This window comes from Echiichthys vipera (assembly GCF_963691815.1).
Source record: "Echiichthys vipera genome assembly, chromosome: 17".
Classification (NCBI taxonomy): domain Eukaryota; kingdom Metazoa; phylum Chordata; class Actinopteri; order Perciformes; family Trachinidae; genus Echiichthys; species Echiichthys vipera.
The window spans coordinates 4,036,446-4,043,178 of NC_139842.1; positions in this window are offsets into that span (position 1 = coordinate 4,036,446).

A 6,733-nucleotide genomic window follows, 5' to 3' on the forward strand; every position below is an offset into this window, starting at 1 on the left:
CTCTCACCATTTCATTTAAGTCATAGAGTCATATCTGATTCACTGAAATATATCGTATACACCCGGCAGTCTCTGAAAAACTTCATGACTGTTTGAAGGAATTTTCAATAGTTCTCCAAAAACTCGAACCATCTGGATGAAAAACTCGACTGCACAATAAACAGAACAAAAGATATAAAGGATGTGAAACCTGTTGTCATTTATTGAGGTATTTATTTATTTATCTAGGAAAGTGAACAATCATTGACATTAGCGTAAATATGCCAGTTAACCAGCTGGCTAATTTTAAACGACAGTCCTGGCGATATTTTTGAAACAAATGAGGCGATGGCGCCATAAACACAACAACAACAACTACAAACTACAACTACTACCTCAAAAGAAAATCTTTCCATTTCCACAATATACTTTCCACATTGAATGAATACTGGGCTAAAGTAAGACACATGTGGTGTGATGTGAGCAGTAAGGGATATTTTCTCACTATGGAAACCAAGACACACACATACACACACACACACACACACACACACACACACACACACACACACACACACACACACACACACACACACACACACACACACACACACACACACACACACACACACACACACACACACACGCACACACGCCTTGCTCAGCCTGTAGTTATCACAGCCAATCGAGCTGAGAGCAGCAGCTTGATTACATTGGTTCTTGGATGGTCTTCTACTGTAATACAAGAGGGAGAATCGCTTTGTCTCAAAGTATTTTCTCACACTTAAAAAAACAACAGCATTACAACGTTATTGTATTCAATAATAAACAGCACTTTGATATTAGTAGAGACACGCCCCTTCTATCCATGCCTAAATAAACACCTCAAAAATTTGATTTTGACACTCCATTGAATGGCTGTAATCAGTGATCATCAGCTTCATAGATATGGGTTAGAAGGGGCCTGCTGCAGTGCACCCAGCAGCTCATCTGGTAGAGTGTGTGCCTCGTATACGGAGGATAAGGTTCTCGCCACATTGACCCAGGTTTGACTCTGACATGTGGTCGCCCCCTCTCTCTCCCTTATTTTCTAGCAACCTTCAGATGCACTATCAAATAAAGGCAAAAATAAATAAATACATCAATAAAAGAAGAGGGCTGCTACATGAGGCACTGTTAGTGTCTCATGTAAGGAACTGAGAACTCTCCTTCGATCGCCTCACAGCAGCTGGACTGTCTTAAATAGGTTCAACACGTAAAACTGAATGACTAACCTCTATAGGACTCTGTTCTGCAAATGAGACAAATGAAAAATTTACCAAATTACCAGAATAAACTGACACATAGATCCGGGGGCTTGTTGAAGCCCTTGGGGTTGCCTTGCTCTAGGCTTCAACTAGATTATTATTTGATAAATATTGAAATTGTTAAAATGTATGATTTTTTTTTGCCTCTTGAGGATCTCTGGACATGATTTCACTCATTGTAAGTCATTCTGGATAAAAGCATGCAAACACCTTTATTATAAATGTAAATATGGCTTTGATTGCAGTAAAGTAGGCTGCGGCTTTCTAAAGCAGTGACTTATCAACCTTTGAACATAATAGCTGCTTTTTGCGGATGCTTTTATCTAAAGCCCTGCGCAGTGCAGTGAGTGCAATCATCTGAGTGTCCACAGTGGAAATCAAACATCTAATCCAGCTATTAAAACTGAGGCTACCACCAGCCCCCAGGAAAATGAATGATTCATTTAATCTTTGGAATAATTACTGAATAACAAATGAGAGAGCGCCTGAGAAGGCTTACAGCCTGTGTAGTGGACTTGCCTACATATTATCAATAGAGATGTTCCAATACCAGCTTTTCCTTCCTTATACCTATTCTGAACTATCGTTATCAGCCAATACCGAGACTGGTCCGATACCAGTGCATCAAAAATACATATATTTTATGATTTTTTTTACAACTGTATATTACTAACCCTTCGATATGGTTGCTATGGCCTGGCTCAGGTTTGTAAAATATGAACAAATACATACAGATAATTCATGCCATAGAACTTTCTTTTATTATCTAGTTTGATAAAGTCGGTGATAACTGAAATGAACATAAATCATCTAAGATTGAAAGTATTTTTGTTTTCAGAGCTAAATTACACGGTACCAGATTGCATTGACTTGCATACTTGCTGACACCGTTACCATGACAATACCAATACCCGTACCAATGTCAGGTCCACCACTTTGAACTTAAATGTATTGAAAAATAAGAAACAGATTGGCTCATAAAAAGTGCTGAAAGAGAGAAAGAGAAAGAGGCCGCTGTCGTTCGAGACTAATTTCAACCTGATGAGTTATTTATATAAATATTAACAATAATTTACACCTGACCTTTTCACATAAATATTATTAATGCTAAATAAATAAACACATAACCTTTACATTTAAGATTAAGAATTACTTTATTTACAACAGGGAAATTGAATTTTTTCACACACACAATGGAGAGATGTCAGAGCGAGGGGGCTGCCAGTGACCGGCACCCCAAGCAGTTGGGGGTTCGGTGCCTTGCTCAACAGCACCTCAACAGTGCCTAGGAGATGAACTGGCACCTCTCCAGCCACCAGTCCACGCTCCATACATGGTCCACACAGGGACTTGAACCAGCGACCCTACGGTTCCCAGCTAAGTCACCTATGGACTGAGCTACTGCCGCCGAACTTAACTACTTAATTAACTACTGGATTTTATAATTAACAGCTTAAACAAATCAGTATTTAGTATATGTATATATTTTACACATGGTAATCTTCCTTCACAGGTAGATACAGCTGAGTATCATCAGCGTAGCAGTGGACATTAATTCCATCGCTAAGTTTAATTTGGTCCGGAGGTGAAAAATAAAAAGAGAAAGCAGAGGGTCAACGCAGCTTGTTCTAACTCCCACGGCGTCAAATACCAGTGTTTTGTCACAGCCCTCGCCATTTGGCACTGACGGGTAAATGCACCAGGCTTTCAACTGTCATCTTGTCTGCAGTGACATTAAGCGGTCAGAGCAATCAAAGCACCAAACTCCATGTAAGGAGGTAGGTTAGGGGTGGTCCAGGGTATAACAAACAGTGGACTTTAACTACATTATAAACTTTTATTAACTTATTTAAACCCTCACAATCTTTTCCTAACACTAATAGAGTGGTTTTGTTGCCTGAACCCATGATTTAGTGTGAAATATGGTCTTCTGCACAAGTGATGAACACGTGACTACTATAAACAACCCAGTAAAACAATATATAGCCTCAGGATGTCAGGATGATCGATTCCCCTTTGGTCTTTGATTCAGTGAAAATCACTGATGATTTTTTTATAATGCCCAAAGTTGAGGTGCTGCAGCCCCTTCAACCAAACGTTATTATATATTGATAAGCTAAAGCTTGTATGTGGCATCCTAAAAGTAAAAATATATATTTGGCGACTGAATGGTTCATTCTCAAACAATCCTCTCCAATGTGTGTGTTTCCTGCTTTTGTGTTATGTTTAACTGGATATTCTCAGGGTTTGGACTGCTCATAGGAAAGAGCGTGGGCTCTGTTTTATGCTGTTTTCATAAACTAAAAACTTAAATTAATTATTGTACAATCCAACATCAGACTGCAGATGATAAGTTGCTGCTGTAGATCTGGATTTAATCAGTGAACTGGTCCAGAGGTCAGGTGCACTGGCTGTGTGGGAGACTGTTTTATTAGGTCTACCTCCTACTCTGTACAATAATGTATATTTGTATTTTACAGGCTGCATTTGACTTTTCCTTTGAATCTGTTCTTTGTGTACTTCTGTCTGCTGCTTTTCTCTACTGTGAATTACACTCTGCACTCTGAAGTCAGCCCTGTCCGCATGCACAATGTGTGCTTGTGTAACAGCTCGTGGCTCCACATTTCTTCTGCTTGCACAACTGGAAGTGGGATGGCGCAGACGCGCTCCGCTGCGGGAACATTAAATTAATAGCAGATAGTCGCGGAGACTTCGCACATCCTTTTCCATCACTTGGCAATAATTGCGACAGTGTTTCTCCTTTGCTCTTCTGGCTCTCAACAAGGGGCGGAGACTGCATGCTGCTGCTGCCACAGATGCTCTATGCATGAGAAGAAGACTCACTCATGAGAGGCTGTACAGCCAAAGTACTGAGGAGAAGTGTTGGGATGGGTCCAGTGGTTGATAATATCATCCAAGGAATATATGAATGATTCCCAATAGCTCAGTGTTGACTTGAAAATAAAAGCAGACACAGTATATCTTAGTAGTCAAGCCACGTTTATTTAATTGAATGTATATATCAATATTATATATCAACTTTTATATCCCAATATCTCAGAGCTGTACAGCATACTTTATATACTATTTAGCTGTAAAATGAGAAAGTTTGTCTGGCCACTTGGCTGGTGGGCTGGGTTTTGACTCGACTTGGTCACAAACTTTCTCATTTTACAGCTAAACGGTGCACTAAAATATGTTTCTGAAATAAAAAAAACAGACAACACAGTGACAGAATCTCGATTCGTATTTGATCAGCATTGCCAAGTTTCACAGTTTGATCAGAGTTCACAGCAGTCATTGACACCGCGTGACGTCAGAGACTCCTCGCTGTGAGTGGTTGTTGTAGGTCAGGCGTGGTGGGACCTAGTTTGCCATCAGGAGCTGGCAGGGAGCAGAAGGTGGAGCTGGAGACAGATCATGTCTCACTGTGCCGACCGTTTCAGCAAATATGAAAAAACACTTTCATCACAAAAAGTTACAGCATTCAGCTTTAATGCGCAGTTTAAAGTAAAGTTCAATGAGCTGATCCATATAGCACTGCAGCTGAGTGGAAATAAATAAATGGCTCAGAAGGTAGTGAAAGAAAAGTACCCCCCCCCCAAAAAAAAGTCCTCCCTGACCCTGTGGGGCTCCATATAACAGCTACAAGCTTGGCCTGAGAGCCGAGGAGCTGTCTACTTCAGTGTGGTGCTGAAGTAAAGCCTATAGCACAAGGGTGTCAAAGTGATCCAGTAAAGGGCCGTGTGGCTGCAGGTTTTCATTCCAACCAATCAAAGACACACCTGGTCAAACAAATCACCTGTGTGAAGACAGTTCAGGTGATTGAGTAAGAAGAGTCAGGTGTGTTCTTGCTTGGTTGGAATGAAAACCCGCAGCCACACGGCCCTTTACTGGATCACTTTGACAGCCATGTCGTAAGGGAATACAAAAGTACCCCCCCTCCAAAAAAAGTCTTCCCTGACCCTTTGGGGTTCCATATAACAGGTAAAAGCTTCTTAAATTTAAAGAACAGTGCTATTAACTGAAGGTTTAGGCAAAATGTGTTTGGATTTAAAAACCTCAATAACTGACTAAGAGCACCAAAGTCCACGTAAGGAGGTAGGTTAGGTTAGTTAAGTGGCGGATGCACTGTAAAAACATAAACTGTAAAAAAAAAACGGTTAAACGACTTGCAGCAAAGTTTCCAGACGGATACTGTGAAGTTACAGTAAATAACCATATTAAATTACAGTGTATTTAATGTTATTTAACTGATTTTGACTTTAGAATGTGTTTTACAGTTTAGTACATGTAATTATGTGATACGGTTATATACTGTTTTTTATTACACAGTGTCCATCTGGAAACTTTGCTGTCGTTTTACTGTTTTTTGTACAGATTAGTTTTGTCCTGTGCTGTAACAACACTACAAACAAACTTATTTTAACCACCACAATCTTTTCCTCACACAAATAAAGTGGTTTTGTTGCTTAAACACATCATTTAGTTTGAATCCCTGCTAACCACACATTCCCCGTGGTTAAGGACTACCCGGTGCATTGAGGCTAAAGGGTCCTGACAAAACAACTGTATGTAACATTTGGGGCTCTAGGCAGCTGACGTAACATAGCTCTGATTCGCTCGGTGGGGCCACTTGTCTCAACTATCATCACAGCTGCATTCAGTGATAACATCCGTGTATGGATCCCGCTGTTGTAGGTGAGTCTTGATGCTTTTCCCCTCTAAATGCACATTTGTCAGAGAGACCTACTCATAGGGAAGACTCTGTGTTTACGTGAATATACAGAACCAAAAATAGTGATTTTCCCGTATTGCCCAGGACAGAAAAGCTAAATACGGAAGTTAGCCTTGTTATGCACTGTGTCATGCTTCATGCTGCCAAAAAGACAGATCTTAGAAGTTAGAATGGATTTGGCCTGCAGTTGGACCGTCCCTTCGGTCCCTGGACACGGGCAGATGACGACATTTACGTCACGCGGACTGAGCCTGTCACGGTCAGTATAAAGTCGGCCTAAATGTGCTGTGTTCTGATAAATCCATGGTGCTGTCCATGGTGCTGAAGTAGCAGACATATTTGTAAATGCGTCTTCTTTCATTTTTGTTTCAGATCCATAACATTTTCTAAATTATGGCTTACAGCGGGTGAAGAACTGGTGTTCTCATCACTACGCCCATTGGGCAACCCCCCCCCTGTTAAAAACAAACAGACAAGGCTCCTCACTACATAAAGGACACACTTCTCTCTTGGAGTGGCACTTAATATTGGCACTGGACATAAATGGACAGATGCAGAATGGTCCAATAGGCCTTTAGAGCAAGACACAATGGAAAAACATGGCAGCTCAGTCCAATAAAATCTAAAGTTAAGATGCAAAACGGTCAATTCAATTCAATTCAATTTTATTTATAGTGCCAAATCATAACAGAAGTTATCTCAGGACACT